We start from the raw sequence: 22,863 nt of genomic DNA, 5'->3' as shown, positions 1-22,863 counted from the left end.
AAGTTCATGGGTTAATATGAGATTTGTCATTACATCTAAATTTTTTATTTTTAATCACCTAACCTCAGTATTTTACATATAATTTATATCTCTTAATTTATTATAATATAAATATAACATGCTGAGAAAATATAAATAAGTTGTGTGCATTTGTAATAACATTTCCGGGTTCCGGAATGCACCGTGGAACGCAGGAAGTATATAACCTAGGCGACCATGAGGATGTCTGTACTTTAATTATTATTCCACACATGCGCAATAAAGATTTATATTTAGACGCAAAGCGCAGTGCAGGATTCTATGGTATTGTTTCCTAGATACCGGGATACATAGAGCGTCAGGAGGAAGTCAAAGCCACGTGATCGCAACTAACTTCCAGGGCGGTGGAACGCACCGTGGAACGCGGAAGTGGCGCTGGCCGTGACCACGATGCGCTACCCTTTTTAGCCATTCATTTTCCCCTCAATGCATTTAGAAATAAAGTTAAGATATTGTGGGATGTGTTACAATGTCTTAAACAGTTTTTGTATTACTGTGTTGAACAAAAAAAAAATATTTTTTGTATTTTATGAAATTTTAGCCATAATGCATCTCTACTTCCTGTGTAATGGTATATATAATCTTCCTTTTCACTATCTGAGCATACACCTTGATAAAGACCTCCGGTCGTAATGGCGTTGGTGCTACCAGACAGTGATTTTTTTATTCAGTATCATTCTTCTCCATCTGCAGCATTCCAAGGTAAAATAGTAATTGTGTGCACGAGTATAAGTCCAGAATTTACTAGTGATTGTCTCATTCCATCTGACACACATTTTTCTATTGAACCATTACTGTTTGGAACTGTATGAGGAGAGCTTTTATTTAAGAGTGTAAAGTTTTACTATGCAACAATAAATCATTTTTTTGGGAGAAAGGAGTGTTTCCCATCTGTTTAAAGAAACCCCTACATGTGGAATTTCACTTACTGAAAAGGGAGTGTGGTACGTTTTATTGAACGAAAATATTTCTCATGTGAGGTGATTAGAAGCATAAAAGATACCTTTATAAGCATGGTGATCAAAAACTCTAAGTGAGTGTTGGTACGTGCACTTGTGAAGTGGTGGTGAGGAACTATTCCTATCAACTATCAAGAAATCTTCACAGGGCCTTCTTTTCATGGGAGAATTCACAAATATTCGAGACACAAAAAAAACAGTATTACACATTTTATGTTTATTTTCTTTGTGTTTCATGTGACAATATATCAACTGTTGGAGAGAGGAGTGTTTCCGTTTGTTTAAAGAAACTGCTACGTGTAAAATTTCACCTGTTAAAAAGTGAGTGTGGTACATTCTATGATACGGAACATCTATTACGTAGGATGATTAGAAGTATAAAAGGTACCTTTATGTGTACGGTGATATAAAACTCTAAGTGAGTTTTGGTACGTTCATTTATCCCTGTGAGGTGGTGGTGAGGAACTATCCCTACTAACTATCAAGAAATTCTCACAAGGCCTTCTTTTCACTGGAGAATTCACAAATATCCTAACACTAAAAATAGTATTACACATTTTGTGTTTATTTTTTGTGTTTCATGTGACAATATATCCTCTGTTGGAGAGAGGAGTATTTCCGTTTATTTAAAGAAACCGCTATATATGCAGAATTTCACCTGATGAAAAGTGAGTATGGTACGTTCTACTAAACGGAACACCTCTTACGTGTGATGATTTGAAGTATAAAAGATACCTTTATGTGTATGGTGTTATAAAATTCTAAGTGAGTCTTGGTACGTTCATTTATCCCTATGAAGTGGTGGTGAGGAACTATCTCTATCTACTATCAAGAAACCCACAAAACACAGGGCACTTTTCTGCTGGAGAATTCACAGAAATTTCATCACAAAAACCAATACCGCACATTTTGTGTTTATTCTTTGTTTTTACATGTAAACAACATCTGGAAGTTACTGGGACGACATAAAGAATTTAACAAAGGACTGCAAAGAATCCATGTGATGTACACTTATATTATATTCTCTGATAATTATATGTTAGTACAGTAGCGCCTTTGATCTTTCCTCCATCTATCTATTTTTAAAACAACATAAAGCCTATTTTTAATCTTGGCTTGCTGGAATGACTGAGAATAATTGCTTTGCTTTGCATTACTAACATTTTGGAGTGGCTGGACTAGATCATGATTGATTTTAGATATTTTTATAACACTCGCCCAAGTGGTAAATTGTATGTTATGTATTGTATTGTATTGTTTGTATTATTTATGTTATTTCAAATTAAATCCAGTATCAGGTAGCGCTTCATATATATATATATATATATATATATATACTGTATATATATATTTATTTATTTATTTTTGCAATTGATGTGGGGTAAGTGACCTCATGTTGAAGCTGCAACCTTGAATAGGATATATACATACTGCAGGACTTCTATTGTCAGCACCCAAGAGATACATTCTATATTATTCTTTGTTTTGATCTTAGCCAAAGCCTTAATATTGTGAGCATTTATTACAGAAGTACCTGACCACAGGAGGTATTCCAGCTCATAGGCATGCTGATAGGCTTAATTATTAATGCTCTTTTTGCTCTTATAACCAATCTCTGTAAAATTGGTTATAGGCTGTGATCTGGTATATGGTCTATGAGTAATGCTCAAACTATCACAGCCATACCGTTTCAGAAAATTGCACATCCTATTATACAGGTGCATAGACCTATGTCTGTTTGGGATCAATAAGTTGGTAGATATTAAGCATTGTGCTGTGAAACAATACTTCCCTTTTTAATTTTCTTGCAGTGTGATGTGTGGATCTAAGTGTCTCATCCTGTCACCTTAACTGAGTTCAGCGTAGTGAGAAGAACTTGGTAGGGGCCTTCAAATTGTTGGTCAATCCTTTTCTCATATGTTTATTTATGACCACCCAGTCTCCAGGCTACAGGTCATGGGTTTCTTCTGAGAAATTGGGAACTCGAATAGAAGCAAACACTTCTATTTGTTCATGTTGTAAGCTGATAACATGCTGTGTCAAGTCTTATGCTCATGCTGCAATTGCTGAGTGAAATAACATCCTGTTCTAGCTGGAGACCCAGTGTCTCAAAGGGGGTAAGTTTATGCATCCTACTAGGACTATGTGTGACTGAGAACAGTGCCACTGGTAAGCATTCCAACCAATTCCTATGGGTTTCAACCATTAGTTAAATTTCATTTGAAGTGTCTGGTTTAGTCTCTTCACCTTGCCACTAGTTTGGGGTGATATAGGGTGTGTAGGGCTTGTGTCATCTCCAGGTCTGCCAAGATGTGGTTTAAAATGTAAAATGTTTACCTCTGTAAATCTATATTACCTCAGGTACACCATATCGGCAGACTATTTCAGCTATCAGTTTCTTTTCTGACCTGCAAGGCTAGGCTTCTTGCCAGCCAGAAAAGAGGTTCATGCACACCAAGACATACTCATACACTGATACTTTTTGCAACTGTATAAAGTCAATCGGTAATCTCTAAAATGGAAAATATGTCTTAGTGGTAGCCTTAAGAGGCACAGAGACTGTTTTACCTGGGTTATGCAGGGCACAGATTGTACAGCCCATGGTATAGGACTGTGTTGCCTGCATGAACCCAGGAGCTACCTATTGTTTGTCCAAAGTCTTGACCATAGTCTGTCTGGAATTTTGCACCTTTCCATGAAGAATGTGAGCCATGACTGGGTAGAGTGAATGGGGCAGGCAATGCATTGATCCACCTCCCTTCTTTTTCCTCCACTCCCAGTCTTTTCCAGGCTGTTATTTCTTTCTGTGGGGCTTGCGCTTGCATTTTCTGCAGTAGGCTATGGATGAATAGTTAAACTGATACTGTTAGTATATTAATTGGGGGTGGATTCAGGATGGCCTACATTGCTGTTTGTCTGTAATGCATTGCTTCTTACCTCCATAGTATTGTCTCAGGGATGTGCCTTTACCTTTTTAACAGCTGACCTGACTTCCATATTGGCCGCAATCATGAACAATTCCATAGGAATACCTTGACTATATAAGCAGAGCCACCTGTATATAAATATAAGTTTATATGGTTACTGCATAACCTGTGTATAACTTACCCCCCCACATAATAATGTGACCCATTTACAAACAAGTGAAGGTCTACATTCTGAAGGGGCTCATCAGCAATGGTGGGAATGCCACTTGTATTTAGTTTTATTAATTGAAGACAATCCATCTCATAGCTATCTCCATAGCTATCTCCTGCACTGACATCTGTATCAGTATCACTTTTTCCCTCTATTTAACACAGCTATAGCAGAGTTGCTGGGTTTAAAATTGCATTTCATTTAATTGTGCTATTTGATGGTGTGAGTAATGTTACTTCATACTTTGTGTGTCTGGCAGCTGAGAGATGTCTGGTTTTGGCCTGATTGAGCATTTCAGAGACCACATGTGGGACATGTATTGTAAGTGGGTTCCCTAAAACAATATCTGCACCTTTGTGTGTAAGTATGGCTGCAGAAGCAAAATAAAAGACACAACGGGGTGCTCTTCTTCAAAGAGAAGTATCCAAGAGGCCTTTGTTTCCCTCGTGTTCCTGTGTGGGTACACCCTGGACATGGCCTGCATTTTCATGACAGTAAAGTGTATATTTCCTTTTTTAAGGATCTCCTTTAAAAGCATCTTACAGTACCTGAAGCTTATGTGATGCATTTGGAATTCACTCCCTACAATACGTTATGAATCCTAGAAATGCCCTGAGTTATTTTAATGTCCTGGGGTGTGATACCTGTGAAATTGCTGTTCTCCTTTCAGCTGTAATATGCTTGACTCTAGCTAATATACAATGAATTAAGAATTGGACTCAAGTTTGTACCATTTGTAGTTTGTCTTTAGATGCTTTGTATCCTTCCTCTGCTAAGAATGTTAATAATGAAACTGTTTATAGCATAGTCTTATCTTTCCTCTGTCAGAGTAACTGAGAAGAAAGCATTTGCTAATTCAATGACTATAAACCAGGTAGTAGGAATTTGGCTAAGCAGCTTTTAAGGATTTGGCACGAAAGGGCTATTTATCATCATCATTTTATTGACCTCTCTAAGGTACATGAACCATCCTATAAGATACTGTTTAACAAGCTTTTATTTTCTTTTTTACTGGAAAAAGAGGTGTGTTCCATGGGGAGCTGCAAGGCTACAATACTATAGCCTGTGCATATTCTTGTATCTGCTTTACACTTGCATTGGTTTTGTCTGGATTAAGAGGATACTGTTAAAAATTCACTGGTTGGATTTGAGTTTGAGTTGTATAGACACTGGTGTAATGGGTAAGAGTACCATGTTAGTTTTATTTGTGGTCCAAAGTTGATGTGGAAATTGGGTCAGCAATTTCTCTACACTGATGTCTACCTGATTAATATTTACATCAAATGACTGAGCATATATATAGGTGTCAAAAGCAATAGACTTCTTGCCTGCTCTAGTTGTGATTGTTATAGCCCTATCTCCAATATTATGGCTTCTTCAAGGGCTGACAATAAATCAGCATCTAATAAGTTGAATAGGCATGTCTCTGATACTAGCATCTGGACTACCACTGATTTCCCTGTATAGAATTATACTGAAAGAGGTTTAGTCATTTTAATTTAATAGTAGTGACATCTAAGCCAATGGCATTCTCACAATCATTATTTATTAAGCTGGGAGTAATCTTATCTGCCTTCACACCAGTTCTGGTGTCCCCAGGATCCACTAGCCAGGGTATAGTCACTTCATGTTCTATTTCTACAGGTATAGTTCATTGAGCTCCCTGAAACATTGGGTGTCACCATAGGCAGAGTGACCTTTTGCTGTCAATGCCAGACAATCTCTTTTCATGTGACCATGTTGATAACAATGAAACCAAAGGGCCTTATATGTTGCCTTTTCTGCCCATGGTTTCTATTGACTATGTCTACCTTTTCCTGACCTGGTGTTGTCTGTGGTTATAACACAGACAGGACGAGGGGCAGATTTGGTACAGTATGTCTTTCTACTCTCTATTTGTGATAATGCTTGCAAAATAGTGATACATGTATCGAGTGCTAGATATGCAGCCTCTGGACTACTTTTGTATAATTCCTCTTTTATTTTTGGATCTAGGCCATTAAGTACAGTAATTTTGCAAATTCTGATCTCTCTGGGCTCGACAAACCCAAACCCCTGATCTGTGTGTCTACAGAGTATTAAGTTTTAGTAGGCCTGTACTGATTCACCCTTTTCCTGCCTGTGTTCTGTATTTGCAGGAGTGTTTTCTACTAGTCTCAGTTGCTGCAGATTCACCTGTAACTGCACATATAAATTGATCTAAATCAATCTATTTTGCACTATGGAGGGTAATTCAGAGTTGATCGCAGCAGCAAATTTGTTAACAGTTGGGCAAAACCATGTGCACTGCAGGTGGGGCAGATATAACGTGCAGAGAGAGTTAGATTTGGGTGGGTTATTTTGTTTCTGTGCAGGGTAAATAATGTCTGCTTTATTTTTACACTGCAATTTAGATTTCAGTTTGAACACACCACACCCAAATCTAACTCTCTCTGCACATGTTATATCTGCCCCACTCTGCAATGCACATGGTTTTGCCCAACTGCTAACATATTTGCTGCTGCGCTCAACTCTGAATTACCCCCTATATACAGTATTTAATCTCTTTAGGTATCAATAGGTTGCCATATGGGATGGTTCCTATTGTCAGGAACAGCCATACATACAGTATGTCAAATAATCTGGTAACCAACATCTAAGTTTATAGGCCCTTATATGGGATCCAAAAGCTATTATAGAGTTGATGGTGCTCCCTAGAGTAAAGGATACAGATAATTGTGTTTGAAACGAAAAAAGTAGACTCTTTTCTGGAGCACTCTTTTTACATTTGATGTATGTATGTATTAAAATATAACGTTTAATGCTTTTATCAAAACAATGTCTCTTAAACAGTCATGATTATCAATTAGAGAATACATTTTATCCACTGTATAAAGTCAGTTTCTGTGCAGAATCTATCCCTTCTTGACTTAAAAACATTTACGTTTGTTAGATCTTCGACTGTTCTTGGTATAAGTAACATTTTTCAAACTTGGACCTAAAATATCTTTCAATGTATGTGTTTATCTAAACTTAAAGTTGGCTCAACCAGTAATATTTTCCCATTTAAGTATATTTCAGTGCTAATTTACTATATTATATCTTTAGAATTTTTTTTTATATGAATCGAACACAATAAAAGAAACATTTTAAGATGGGATCTTATTTTACATGTTTAGTAATAGTGCTTTTGTTTCCACCTGATCTGTTTGAATAATAGCTTTTTATAAGGTGATAAAATCCTCAATACAACTACAATTTACTTTAATACTAAGAAAATGTAACAACAGAATTGTATTATTCAATTTATAAATATTGCAACTTGAATAATGGAGGTAGCTATTAGAACCTACACTGTAATCCAAACTTGCATAACAATAGCCATAGCTCTTTTGTTGTTAACTCTTTGTAATATAATTTCAAGTAATGCATATCTTTCTGTTTCTATCTTAAATATAAATTTAAGATTATTATAAAGAATAAGGGGCCTATTTATAAAGCTTTTTTCCATAAAATTATGTAAAAACTGAAGTTTCTGCATAATTTTATGGTTTGTGGTGGTGTACTGTACTAATAGCATAATGCAAGATTTCACAAAACTGTCCTGCAGAATGCTAATTAGCGCTACAGATCACAGTCCCCATTATTATCATTGGAGACTACAATCTGACCCATATGTATTAAACCCTGAAAAACAAAGATTTTCAGAGTTTGGTCAGATTAGTTTTCACCATCTACAGATGGTGTAAACTACCTTTATCTTATGGAGGAATGTTACTGGGAGAAATATCTTTCAATCTCCCTCCCGCAGCCTCTGTCAGTCACAGACTCGGATCTCTGAAACTGACAGAGACAGCAGTTATCGCTACCACTGTCCCTATGTGTATCTCTACATACAAAGCAAGAATATTTTCATTAAAAATGAAAATATATGGCACAATACAGAGTGTTCATAATCACGACAGTACTGCGATTATTAATACATATGGCCCAAAATGTCATAAAAATCACCAAACTGATTTGTGCTCCTTTACCAATTTTCTACAATGTCATTGATACATTTTGGTGAAAAGAAATGGAAAACTGTATATGTAGGTATACCAAAGCCTGGGCGCTAGTTAGAAAGGCAGCATAGACACAATCAAAAACAAAATCACCAAAAACTTATGAAAACAAAGAATATAACAAAATAAATCGGTCCTTGTGCCTAACTTGATCCAGATGTAAATTTTTCAACACACAGTCACTATGTTGATTGTTTAGACTCTCCTTTAGAGTTTCTTCATTTAATTTGTCGCATCGATATGAGGGTATGAAAAAATGAAGAAAAGAAGGGAGGTATAAATGACAATTCTAAATTCAAAAGGTAGGGTGCAAAGGTCCTCTACAATATGGGGCACCACTGTGATGATAAGCCAAAATAGTGTTCAGTTTATTCTTACTTTAAGTGAATATGCAAAAGACTCATAAAGGTATCTTTAAATCTTAGGAGTGCAGAACATATAGGTTCATATTAGAGATGTGCGGCGTTTTGTGTTTATGTTTTGGCTCTGTTTCCATACTCGTGTTTTGGATCTGGATTGGTTTTACCAAAACCACCCTTTTGTGTTTTGGTTTTGGATCTAAATGATTTTTTTTTAAAAAACATAAAAACAGCTAAAATCACAGAATTTGGGGGTAATTTTGATCCTACAGTATTATTAACCTCAATAACATTCATTTCCACCCATTTCCAGTCTATTCTGAACACCTCACACCTTACAATATTGTATTTAAGCCAAAAGGTTGCACCGAGGTGGCTGGATGGCTAAGCTAAGTGGCACAAGTGTGCGGCACAAACCCCTGGCCCATCTAGGAGTGGCAATGCAGTGGCAGACAGGATGGCAGATTTAAAAACTAGGCCCCAAACAGCACATAATGCAAAGAAGAAAAAGAGGTGCAATGTGGTAGCTGTATGACTAAGCTAATTATTATTATTACATTTTATTTATAGGGCGCCACAAGTGTTACGCAGCGCCATACAAAGGACAGTACAGAGAGACAAAACTTAGTATAACAGTAATTAAATAACAAAAATAGAGTACAGGTTACAAAGAGCACCACAGTTCTCAAAACATAATATAGCTTAGATGTAAGTAGCAAGGGAGTAATCGTTGTACTACTTGGGGCTGGCGGCCATAGATAGAGAGGAGCCTTTACCAGCAGGAGAAAAAGCAGGTAAAGATGGTCGCTGACTGAAATGTGTCGAGAAGAGGGCTTAGACAAAAATAGGAAAGAGGGCCCTGCTCTGAAGAGCTAACAATCTAGTGGGGAGGGGTGACAGACAGATGACATGAGGTGCAAGCAAGCAGGAGGAAGCCTGATGGCAGTATGCAAGCAAAGCAGAGATGTTCAAGGCGTGGAGCAGGGGGATGGAGGAGCAGCCTAAGGACTAGGTTATGCATTGGAGGGGTACGCTTTGATAAATAGGTGGGTTTTCAGTGCCCGTTTGAAGCTTTGCAAGGTCGGGGAGAGTCTAATGGAGCGGGGGAGCGCGTTCCACTGAAGGGGTGCAGCATGGCCAAAATCCTGAACTCGTGCATGGGAAGCAGTGACTAAGGCAGAGGAGAGGCGACGGTCATCAGCCGACCGTAGTGGGCGGGAGGGGGTATGAAGGGAGAGGAGGTTGGAGATGTAGGGAGCAGTGGAATTAGAGATGGCCTTGTATGTGAGGGTGAGGAGTTTGAAGAGGATTCTGTAGGGGAATGGGAGCCAGTGTAGATTTTGTCGAAGGAGAGTGGCAGAAGTGGAGGTAAGCAACACAAGTGTGCGGCACAACCACTTGGCTCATCTTGGAGTGGCACTTCAGTTGCAGACAGGATGGCACTTAAAAAAACTAGGCCCCAAACAGCACATCATGCAAAGAAGTAAAAGGGGTGCAATGAGGTAGCTGTAGGACTAAGCTAAGCGACACAAGTGTGCGGCACAACCACCTGGCCCATCTAGGAGTGGCACTGCCATTGCAGGCAGGATGGCACTTAAAAAAACTAGGCCCCAAACAGCACATCATGCAAAGAAGAAAAGAGGTGCAATGAGGTAGCTGTATGACTAAGCTAAGCAACACAAGTGTGTGGCACAAACAACATGGGATGTGATGGAATTTGCCCAGATGTAATACATGCACAATATTGGAGATCATACCCCTAAACCACACACACACACACACACACACACACACACACACACACGGCAAAGCCTGTTAAATTAATTTGGATAATAATAACTCTTTTATTTGGAGCTATTATAATTATATACAGCACAGGCGAGCGTACCTCTACACTACACAGGGCAAACCCTGTAAAAATTATTTGGATAATAATAATACAGGTTGAGTATCCCATATCCAAATATTCCGAAATACGGAATATTCCGAAATACGGAATTTTTGGAGTGAGACTGAGATAGTGAAACCTTTGTTTTCTGATGGTTCGATGTACACAAACTTTGTTTAATACACAAAATTATTAAAAATATTGTATTAAATGACCTTCAGGCTGTGTGTATAAGGTGTATATGAAACATAAATGAATTGTGTGAATGTACACACACTTTGTTTATTGCACAAAGTTATTCAAAATATTGGCTAAAATTACCTTCAGGCTGTGTGTATAAGGTGTATATGATACATAAATGCTTTCTGTGCTTAGACTTGGGTCCCATCACCATGATTTCTCATTATGGTATGTAATTATTCCAAAATACGGAAAAATCCGATGTCCATAATACTTCTGGTCCCAAGCATTTTGGATAAGGGATACTCAACCTGTATAAGTAATGCATATAACCCTTTTATTTGGAGTAAATAATATACAGCACAGAACACCACCACTGGACTTATGGCAGCACAATACACCACCACTAGACTGATGCAGCACCACTGGACTGGACTTACACGGCAGTATCACTGGACTTATACGGCAGTACCCCTGGAGTTGTACGGCAGTATCAGACAGGATGGCACTTTAAAAAACTAGTCCCCAAACAGCACATGATAAGAAGAAAAAGAGGTGCAAGATGGAATTGTCCTTGGGCCCTTCCACCCACCCTTATGTTGTATAAACAGGACATGCACACTTTAACAAACCAATCATATTGGCGACAGGGTCTGCCACATGACTGTGGCTGAAATAACTGGTTTGTTTGGGCTCCCACCAAAAAATAAGCAATCAATCTCTCCTTGCACAAACTGGCCATAAAGATGCAACATGTCGACCTCATCCTCATCCTCCAATTCCTCACCCCTTGTACATCCTCCTCCTCACAGAGTATTAATTCGTCCCCACTGGAATCCACCATCACAGGTCCCTGTGTACTGTCTGTAGGCAATTGCTGGTAAAGGTCTTCCCGGAGAAAATTATAATTCATTTTGCTGAACATCATCTTCTCCACATTTTGTGGAAGTAACTTCCTACGCCGATCGCTGATAAGGTTACTGGCTGTACTAAACATTCTTTCGGAGTACATATTGGAGGGGGGGCAACTTAGGTAAAATAAAGACAGTTTGTGCAAGGGCATCCAAATTGCCTCTTTTTCCTTCCAATATACATATGGACTGTCTGCCTACTTGGATGCTGTCACTCATATAATCCTACACCATTCTTTCAATGGTGACAGAATCATATGCATTGACAGTAGACATGTCACTAAACGTTGGCAGGTCCTTCAGTCCGGACCAGATGTCAGCTTTCACTCCTGATTGCCCTGCATCAATGCGAGTGGGTGGGCTAGGAAATCTTATCCTTTTCCTCGCAGCCCCAGTTGCGGGAGAAAGTGAAGGAGGAGCTGTTGATGGGTCATGTTTCCGCTTGAGTTGACAATTTTCTCACCAGCAGGTCTTTGAACCTCTGCAGACTTGTGTCTGCCAGAAAGAGAGATACAACATAGGCTTTAAACCTAAGATCGAGCACGGTGGCCAAAATGTAGTGCTCTGATTTCAACAGATTGACCACCCTTGAATCCTGGCAAAGCAAATGAAGGGCTCCATCCACAAGTCCCACATGCCTAGCGGAATCGCTCCGTCTTAGCTCCTCCTTCAATTTCTCCAGCTGCTTCTGCAATAGCCTGAAGATGGGAATGACCTGACTCAAGCTGGCAGTGTCTGAACTGACTTCACATGTGGCAAGTTCGAAGGGTTGGAGAACCTTGCACAAGACGGAAATCATTCTCCACTGCGCTTGAGTCAGGTGCATCATCCTTCCTTTGCCTATATCATAGGTGGATGTTTAGGCTTGAATGGCTTTTTGCTGCTCCTCCATCCTCTGAAGCAATAGAGTGCTGAATTCCACCTCATTACCACCTCTTGCTTCAGGTGATGGCAGGGCAGGTTCAGGAGTGTTTGCTGGCGCTCCAGTTTTTGGCACACGGTGGCTGAATGTAGAAAGTGGCCCGCAATTTTTGGGGCTACCGACAGCATCTCCTACACAACCCTGTCATTTAAAAAAAAATTCTGCCCCACCAAATTAACTGTATGTGCAAAACATGGGAGGTGTTGGAATTTGCCCAGATGAAATGCATGCGCAAAATTGATGGCATTGTCCGATATCACAAATCCCCAGGAGAGTCCAATTGGGGTAAGCCATTGTGCGATGATGTCCCTCAGTTTCTGTAAGAGGTTGTCAGCGGTGTGCCTTTTACGGAAAGCGGTGATACATAGTGTAGCCTGCCTAGGAAAGAGTTGGCATTTGCCAGATGCTGCTACTGGTGCCGCTGCTGTTGTTGTTGCTGCAGGAGGCAATACATCTACCCAGTGGGCTGTCACAGTCATATAGTCCTTAGTCTTCCCTGTTCCACTTGTCCACATGTCCATGTTTAAGATTATAAAGGGTACATCTGCATTTTTTAGGACACTGAGGACACTGAGGACACATTCTCGGTATCGCCTGCCTAGTGAAGTGGAACCTAGATGGGATTTGGTACCTGGGACACACTACCTCAAACAATTCTTTAAGTCCCACTGAACTAATGGCGGATACCGGACACACGTCTAACACCAACGTAGCTGTCAAGGCCTCAGTTATCCACTTTGCAACAGGATTACTGCTGTCATATTTCATATTCCTCACAAAGGACTGTTGGACAGTCAGTTGCTTAGTTGAATTAGTACAAGTAGTCTTCCGACTTCCCCTCTGGGATGACGATCGACGCCCAGCAGCAACAACAGCAGTGGCAGTAACAGCAGCAGGAGGCGTACCACTCAAGGATCCTCCAGAGGAATACCGGTTAGAAGAGGACTCCTCAGTCTTGCCAATGAAATGGCCTGCAGGAATACTGATGTTCTTGACTGAGGAAGAAGTTGACGTTGAGGGAGTTGGTGGTGTGGCTTGCAGGAGCTTGGGTACAAGTGGAAAAAATTGATTTAGGTGTCAGTGGACTGCTTGCACTCTTTCCCAAAGTTTCACAACTTGACACTGACTTCTGATGAATGTGCTACAGGTGATTTATAAGGTAGGATGTTCCTAGGTGGTTAACGTCCCTACCCCTAATTCCACACCGAAGAGGTGGCTTTTTTGGTAGTTTGCCTATGTTTCATAATGGGCTTATTCATCCCATGGACAACATGTGTCTCCCCTGGTGCCTCATTTAAACAAACCACATCACCATCAGAATCCTTCTCGTCAACTTCCTCCTCAGCGCCAGCAACACCCATATCCTCATCCTGGTGTACTTCAACAGTGACATCTTCAATTTGAATATCAGAAACTGGACTTTGGGTGCACCCTCCAGCACTTGCAGAGGGTGTACAAATGGTGAAAGGAGCCACCTCTTCCCATCCAGTGTTGGGAAGATCAGGCATCGCAACCGCCGACACACTTGGACTCTCCTTAGGGATTTGTGATGGCATCTTAGAACGCCAATTTCTTTGCTGTGCTTTTGCCAGCTTAACTTTTTTCATTTTTCAAGTGGGAGTATGGGGGATTCCATCGTCATGTGAAGCTGAACCACTAGTCATGAACATAGGCCAGGGCCTTAGCCATTCCTTGCCACTCCGTGTCGTAAATAGCATATTTGAAAGTTTTTGTTTCTCCTCAGACTATTTAAATTTCTATTTTTGGGTCATTTTACTGAACTTTGGATTTTTGGACTTTACATGCCCTCTACTATCACATTAGGCATCGGCCTTGGCAGATGATGTTAATGGCATTTCACCATCTATGTCATGACTAGTGGCAGCAGCTTTGGCACTAGGAGGAAGTGGTTCTTGATCTTTCCCTATTTTAACCTCCACATTTTTGTTCTCCATTTTTTTTCTGGAGTTATATAACACAATATGCGGCACAGGAGCACTTTACCAGAACAGGACTGTTAGAATTATACTCCATCACCCATGGAATAATATCCCTGGGCAGTGTTTTGTGACGCTGCTTAGCTTGTTTCTGAAAATTGTACAGAGTTCTCTCTCATGCTTTTTTCAGTTCTGGTAATGCATACCCTCTCTCACTAAATTTCCGTATCATCTCATCAAGTTGTAACTCCCATATATTTGGGTCGGTATTGTTCCTGCAAACCCTGAGAAGCTGGGAGTAGGGCAAGCTACGAATCATCGCTTTAGGGTGGGAGCTCTCTGCCCAGAGCAGGGTGTTCCTGTCCGTGGGCTTTTTGTACAGAGCTGTCACAACCTGCTCCTCTCTGAGCTGAATACATACATCTAGGTAACAGATATCTGATTTGCTGAAGTCCCAGGTCAATTTTATGGGACTATTAGAGTTATTTTGTTTCATGATGATCCCAATCAGTTTCTGTATATCATCATTCCACAAAATCAGGAGGTCGTCGATGTAACGGAAATATAGTAAAATTGTTCTTGAGATGCTTGTATCTACAAAGAACAGATCCCTCTCCACCTCCCACATATAACAGTTGGCAAATGACGGGGCCACCAGGGATCCCATCGAACAACCCGTCAGTTGTTTGTAGAACTTCTCGTTGAACAAAAAGAAATTGTGTGTCAATGTGAAGGTTAGTAACTCAATAAACAAATTAACATCTGGACCTGTGTATAGACTATTGCCCGTGATAAGCCGTCTAACCGCCTCCAACCCAGCCTCATGGAGAATACATGTATAGAGGCTGGTCACGTCCAACGTCACCATGGTTGTTTCACTAGGGACTGGTCCCAACCCTGCTAATCTCTCCAACAGCATGTTGGTGTCCTTTAGATAAGAAAAGGTGGCTTGGATGCATGGCTGCAAAAACGTGTCAAGAAACACAGCCACTGGTTCGCACAGAGACCCCCGGGCAGAGATGATGGGTCTCCCTGGTGGCCTCTGTGCGTCCTTGTGGATCTTTGGAAGGGTGTAAAATAATGGGACCACTGGCCATTTTGTGGACAATTTATCACTAATTACCTGTGATATCAACCCCTCACCTACTGCTCGTTTCAACAGCGCATCAAGCTCCTGCTTGAAGACAGGGGTGGGGTCATGGTCAAGCAGGCAATATGTCTTACTGTCACTAAGTAACCTGTCACACTCTGCAGCATATGAGGACGTGTCCTGAATAACAACTGAGCCGCCTTTATCGGCGGCTCTAATGATGATATCAGTCCTCTGTTTTGACACCAAGAGTACATCCAAGCATTTTTTAAGCAGGAAAAATGGTTGCTTCAAATGCCTAGGATGCACGACCTGTTCCTTCTTGCTAGTCGGTGAGACCTTCCCACACCCGCATACGGGCCAACGTCTGAAAATTAGGTGGCCACTTACCTGCACGTCCCGATTCGTTGTCTATGTAATAGTGTGCCCATGTGGGCTCTATTACGTGGGCAAAACTGAATGTCAATTGAAAGTTCGATTAACCCAGCACAGGTCTGCTATTCGGGCAGCCCTACAGGCAGGGACCAGCAATCAACCAGTGGCCAGGCATTTTGCCATACAGCATCACACGTTGGCAAGCCTGAGGTATAGGGCCATAGACCATGCACCAGCGTCCATACGAGGGGGTGACAGGGGGAAAAAACTATTACAGCTTGAATCCAGGTGGATTTTTCGCCTGGATTGCTTAGCACCGAGAGGCTTAAATGAGTCCTTGGGTTTAATTAACTTTCTCTAAATCGGTACAAGAACCCTTTCATCAATGTCTTTGACAAAGGCCCAGCTTCCAGATTCTTAATCACTAGCGTGGTTAAATCGCATTGATAAAATAGCATCACCGCAATCAGTAGTGGAGTCAATATCAGAGCTGCCGGTTCACATTTGGGACAGTTTTGGCAAATAATAAGTTGTGACCCGTAGAGTAGAGCCATCCATGCCCGTCCACCTCTAGTTAATTTTGATGGAGCTTTATATTTTAGCTGCACTAGAGAGTTGGTAATATTGTTCTTGACATCCGCATGTGCGTCATACATAATGTGTTGTTGTAGGTTTGATCTAAATCCATGTTCATGTTTTGTAATTTTTTATGATGTTTTTATTATTACACATATGTTTGTTTTGATAGGCACACTCCAGCTCCGTGTGAGCGCTTTTGAGATGTGTGCCGTTTTTATGTCACATGGTCATTTTTGATTGTGATTTATAAGTGCTGCTTTGTTTTTGTTTACATTCACAGGGCTCCCAGCGTGTTGCCATGGTGACCGGCAAAGCCTGAACGTGTCACTTCCGGTCGGACTGTGACGTCGAGGCCGGAAGTGCGGGACGGGGGACGCCGAGACGCTCTGTGGTCCACGCAGCTGGGAGTCGTGATGGCGGGGGTAAGTGGGGCTAATGTATGTTATTTATACACTTCTTTTTGCACTATTGAATTGTCTGAGGAAGGGGACATGTCCCCGAAACGTTACCTGTTGTTTTCATTAAAAATCTTCACGGGGTGAAGTTTGTTTCTACCCAGCTACAAGTCTGTGAGTGCCACCTGATTTCGTTTGGTACATGTTGGTGGACTGGCATGTCCACAAGGAAGGGCACCACAGCCAGTTGATTTGGAGGAGTGCCGGGGCAGTCTCTGAATATATATATAGATATATATATATATATATATATATATCCCTGTTGAATCGGCACTCACTGTTACTTAATGCAAATAGTGCTCAGGTGCCCTCCGGAAAATACTTAGTATAATTACCACTCCTAGCAGGCGGCGGCACTCAGAGTCTGGTCTCAGCAATAAGGTGCAAATGTGCTTTAATGGATCACTCCATCCATTAAAGCACATTTTGCACCTTATTGCTGAGACCAGACTCTGAGTGCCGCCGCCTGCTAGGAGTGGTAATTATATAAATATATATATATATATATATATATATATATGCAAAAGCCTTCACTCACTCATTCACTGACTAACTGACTCACTCATCAGTAATTATCTTACTTCCCGATATATTAAGAAGCTGAAATTTAACATAGGTATTCTTCAGGTGGGAAATAGGAAAGCCATGTAATAAGATTTTTTAATAAACCTCCCTTAAGGAGATGAAAAGGGGGTTGACATAAAGACATCATTATTGAAGCATGGCCTGCATTGCGTGAACGATAATGCACAAACAGGCAATCAGATCAAAATTTAGATTGCACCTCCAGTGTGTAGAATTTAATAAATCACAAAAATGATCTTGTCACTTTTTACCGTATCTGCTTCGGGTGCTCCTCGGGTAACGCCAAGAACCATGGATTAATATTTACTTAAGAAATACAAAAGGGATTTTTTCCCACGCACTCTGCTGGCTGTTAGTAAGAAGAACTATATACTATGTAATAATAGGAAATTTAGAGCTCTTCGTTACATATGTTTTGCAAAAGATATGATAAGCCTCCAGGCCACTTCACGGCTGCTCTATTACTGGAGGTCCCTAACTAAGCATAGGTCCAGGGCTTGGACCCCACAAAGTCGGCTCAGGCCCGACCACCCCAGGGCAGCACACCATTGAAATACTAAAGTGTTAATATGTGTTAAGAAAGAAGCAGAAGCTATGGGTTAGAAAGTGCTACAAAAATAAGGGTGTTAATAAAATACCCAAAAGAGTAATATTAGTGAAAAAATAGGATTGTTACATAAGTGCTAAATAAATAATATGGCATGCTACCCCAAGGTGGCCCAGCCCCACCAGACCCGGGGGGTACCACTCCCCAAACCCATACACAGCATAATAATAATAATAACATCCACTATGGGTCATACAATTGCTTAATGTATGGCCACATGATAATGGCACATACAGAACATATCCAGATTGAGAGCTAGTTTACCTGGAGGCACCCCTGTATCCTCCAAATGGCACCACAGGACCCAGCATGCCCTCCTAATGCTGGCTCCATCTATGCCTCTCTGAACTGCAATAAATAGTGGAAAACTGCTCTAATCAAGCTGGTAACAATCCCCAGGTGCTGCGGGAGGGGGTTACTCTAGACAAGAAATACAAAAGGGATTTTTCCCACGCACTCTGCTGGCTGTTAGTAAGAAGAACTATATACTATGTAATAATAGGAAATTTAGAGTCTTTAATAAAAGTACTAGTTAAAAACACTGGGCTGTTCATTGTTATAAGGCGTCCACTGGTGTATACACAAACTTTGCTACTTCTTTAAGCCTGTACACACATTTCCAACAGGTTAATTATGGGCCCAGACACACAGGTTTTAAGTACACAAACCCCAGCACAGACTGCCATAGACCACAGAGTGAAGACAGCACAGAGTGTTTCCATTACAATGTAGATGCAGGGCAGAAGATTGCACCACACAAGATTCACAATTATAACTGTAAGAAGCATGTATACAGGAAGTACACCAATAATGGGGTTTATCAAACTAATAAGGACAGATAATTATACAACCTGTAATTTTAATATGGAAATGCAACTGAAGCATGAGAAATTGTGGAAAGTGACAGTAGATCCCAGATGACATAGAAAGAGAGACATGGATGCTATTGGCGTAAATGTAGAGCAACATGTGTATTCTATAATACATTTGAATATGTCAGCTAAAGGCATGTGGATAGCACTTCAGGAAGCATACCAGGATGGTGGTCTCATGAGGAGAATAAATTTAAAACATATATTGGATAACACCAATTTATGTGAATGCAGCAGTTTGAGTGACTACATTGACAGAATGATGACTGTTTCTCAGCAACTAATGTCTGTTGGATTGCACATACTGTACATTACGAAGACATTGCTCCAGAGCTCCAGAACTTGCCACCTGAGTTTGACTTCCTCATTGTGGCATTGGAAGCAAACACAGGAAAATTAACCACAGATACAGTCATAGCAAAGTTACTACAGTTCCAAGAAGTTGTGCCCTGTGAGTTAAATGTTGAGGCTACTGCATGCAAAAGACGAAACATTCAGAAATTTCAAGTACATGTGCTACAATTGTCTCAAGATAGGTCACAAAGTATTTGAGTGTAAGCAAAAGAATGTATTTCCTTTGCAAAGAAAAAACAGCATTGGCATAAGTCAGCCCTTAGTGTTACAGATAGCCATAGCAAATATTACAGGTACAGTATATTGATTCAGTTACACCAAGGCATTTAAGCTGCAATGAGGAGTAGGCCACCACATTAATTAAATGTGTCCCTATCGCAATCAAAGGGATTGGCAATCAAATGTAGCTAAAAAAGATGGAACAATTAAAGCTTGCCTGATAGTTGGAGCAAGAACAAATGTCACGGAGATCCAAGACATGCCTTACATACCAGAAATGAGAACAAATCTTACAGCCATCAGTGAACTAGGCCACAGAGCTCACTGCACTAAAAGAAAGCATGTTGGGGGTAATTCTGAGTTGATCGCAGCAGGAACTCTCTATGCAAATGTTATATCTGCCTCCCCTGCAGTGCACATGGGGGGTAATTCCAAGTTGATTGCAGCAGGAATTTTGTTAGCAGTTGGGCAAAACCATGGGGGTCATTCCGAGTTGTTCGCTCTGTATTTTTCTTCGCATCACAGCGATTTTCCGCTGACTGCGCATGCGCAATGTTCGCACTGCGACTGCGCCAAGTAAATTTGCTATGCAGTTAGGTATTTTACTCACGGCATTACGAGGTTTTTTCTTCGTTCTGGTGATCGTAGTGTGATTGACAGGAAGTGGGTGTTTCTGGGCGGAAACAGACCGTTTTATGGGAGTGTGTGAAAAAACCTACCGTTTCTGGGAAAAACGCGGGAGTGGCTGGAGAAACGGAGGAGTGTCTGGGCGAACGCTGGGTGTGTTTATGACGTCAAACCAGGAACGACAAGCACTGAACTGATCGCAGATGCCGAGTAAGTCTGGAGCTACTCAGAAACTGCTAAGAGAGGTGTAATCGCAATATTGCGAATACGTCGTTCGCAATTTTAAGAAGCTAAGATTCACTCCCAGTAGGCGGCGGCTTAGCGTGAGTAAATCTGCTAAAAGCAGCTTGCGAGTGAACAACTCGGAATGAGGGCCCTGGTTTTGCCCAACTGCTAAAAAAATTCCTGCTGCGATCAACTTGGAATTACCCCCTTGGTTTTGCCCAACTGCTAACAAAGGGGGTAATTCCAAGTTGACCGCAGCAGGAATTTTGTTAGCAGTTGGGCAAAACCATGGGGGTAATTCTGAGTTGATCGCAGAAGCAAGTTTGTTAGCAATTGGGCAAAACCATGTGCACTGCAGGGGGGGGCAGATATAACATTTGCAGAGAGAGTTAGATTTGGGTGGGTTATTTTGTTTCTGTGCAGGGTAAATACTGGCTGCTTTATTTTTACACTGCAAATTAGATTGCAGATTGAACAAACCCCACCCAAATCTAACTCTCTCTGCACACGTTAAATCTGCCTCCCCTGCAGTGCACATGGTTTTCCCCAACTGCTAACAAAATTCCTGCTGCGATCAACTCTGAATTACCCCCCATGTGAATAGTTAGATAAGTGCCTATTGCATATGAGTTTGTTACATTTACTGGTGTTTCTTTCGCATTGCGTCTGAATACGTTAGATCCATTTAAACATGGTCAGTAATATGTTCGCCTACATACTTAAAAATGTGTTTGTAGTTGATGATGTGCTCATATTGCTAATTATACTAATTTATAACATGTGACTGACTGCTGATGTGATGCTGACTTTACTATATGTCTGTAAGTTTGTTTTTCTGATCCTCAATGCCGGTGCATGAGTAGGGTCAGATTGTATGTCACTTTAGAAAGTTAAAGTGATTACAGTCACAAATTTTGTAGTACACTCTGAAAGTGCTGATTATTTATCATGTTTAAGAGCGGCAAAGGTGAGGAAGGTACACTCACTGCAACACCAACACTCATATCATGTTTGTTTTGCAAAACTGTATTATCCTCCCAGGATCTGATTCAGGATGGTTTGTGTGCAAATTGTTTTAGCTTTCAGCAAAATACAAGGCAGATCCCTGTACAACATCAGGTACAGATGGATCCACCTTGGGCTATGTTTGCACAGACCTTATCCAGTATAGCTGAATGGATAATTCCTACAGCTTCTGTACCAGGAATAAGTTACACTATTAACCCTTACATGCAGCTCCCTACCTATGATATATCAATTCCACCAGCAGTTTCTCAAGAGAAACAATCTGATAAACCAATGGTAAGTAAATCTTCACCTTCACAGGCTACACATGAGGCAGAGGAGGATTCATCGGAAGATGAAAGCTCAATTAATTCTACTTCGGCATACAAAGAGGAGGAAGAAGGTCTCAGCTCAGTGGACATAGCTGAGTTAATTAAAGCAATGAAATCCATTCTATCCTTAGAGGATTCAGCAGAGCCTGTGTTAAAAACCAAGGCACCTGTGTTTAAACGTCCCAAAACAGTTAAAAATGAGTTTCCAGGGTCAGATCAGCTGACAGAGATCATGGAAGAGGCTTGGGCTATGCCCAATAAGAAGTTTAGAATTCCTAAAAAATGGGATTCCAATTATCCTTTTCCAGCCGGGTACTGTTTAAAAAGGGAGGTGGCTCCTAAAGTAGATACGCATGTGATTCGATTAGTGCGAAAATCTATATTACCTTTGTCTTCAACATCATTAAATTATGTCACGGATAGGAGAGTGGATGGGTTTCTAAAAACCATATTTTTCCTGTATGGGGCAGTCATAAGGCCAGTCATGGCTTCAGCTTGGATGGCAAAGGCAGTGGCTGCCTGGGCTTAAACATTGGAGGGGAATTTTTCTGTAGCTTCTAGAGAGCAAAAATCCCATATAGCTCATAGAAAACAGGCTGCAATATTCTTGGAAGAAGCAGACTCCAAAAAGATCAGGTTTCCTTCCACATACAACTTCAAACCTAAAGTTCCGGCTTTTTGGCCCTTTCGGTCTCAAGGAAAAGCTAGGGGAAAAGGGGATCGCAAGCAGCCCCAATACAACAAGTCTGGTTAGTAAAAAAAGCATTGGGCTACCAGAGGGCCGGCTTCCAAATCAGAAGACAAGCCATCAGCCTGATTGTGCAGGCCTCCACCTGGGGGATCCCAGGGTAGGGGGACGACTTCTGCAGTTTGCACAGATCTGGCAGCAGTCTACAACAGATGCCTGGGTGCAGGAAGCGGTATCTCTAGGTTATGCTTTTCCCTACAAGAAGCATCCTCCTCGAAGGTTTTTTTGTACCATCCCATCTCGGGTAGAGATGAAGGAAAGGGCTTTGCAAGAGGCAGTTCAGAAATTGCTTCAGTCAGGAGCAGTCATTCCAGTTCCCCCTACACAACGAGGATAGGGTTTTTACTCCAACCTGTTTTTGGTTCTGAAGCCAAATGGGTCATTTCGGCCCATTCTCAATCTCAAGATGCCAAA

General features: G+C 40.9%; 1 long non-coding RNA gene across 1 annotated transcript in view; it reads right to left on the bottom strand.

Annotated features, from left to right (window-relative positions):
- The window catches only part of LOC134943582 (uncharacterized), a 54,413-nt gene that overhangs the window by 5,166 nt on the left and 26,384 nt on the right, over positions 1–22,863 (bottom strand). The window contains exon 2 of the long non-coding RNA XR_010181623.1: positions 3,936–4,053. This is a non-coding gene — a long non-coding RNA (uncharacterized LOC134943582). The remainder of the gene's footprint in view (positions 1–3,935; positions 4,054–22,863) is intronic.

This window comes from Pseudophryne corroboree, chromosome 7 (genome assembly GCF_028390025.1).
Source record: "Pseudophryne corroboree isolate aPseCor3 chromosome 7, aPseCor3.hap2, whole genome shotgun sequence".
Lineage (NCBI taxonomy): Eukaryota > Metazoa > Chordata > Amphibia > Anura > Myobatrachidae > Pseudophryne > Pseudophryne corroboree.
This window is presented reverse-complemented; position numbering and strand designations above follow the sequence as displayed.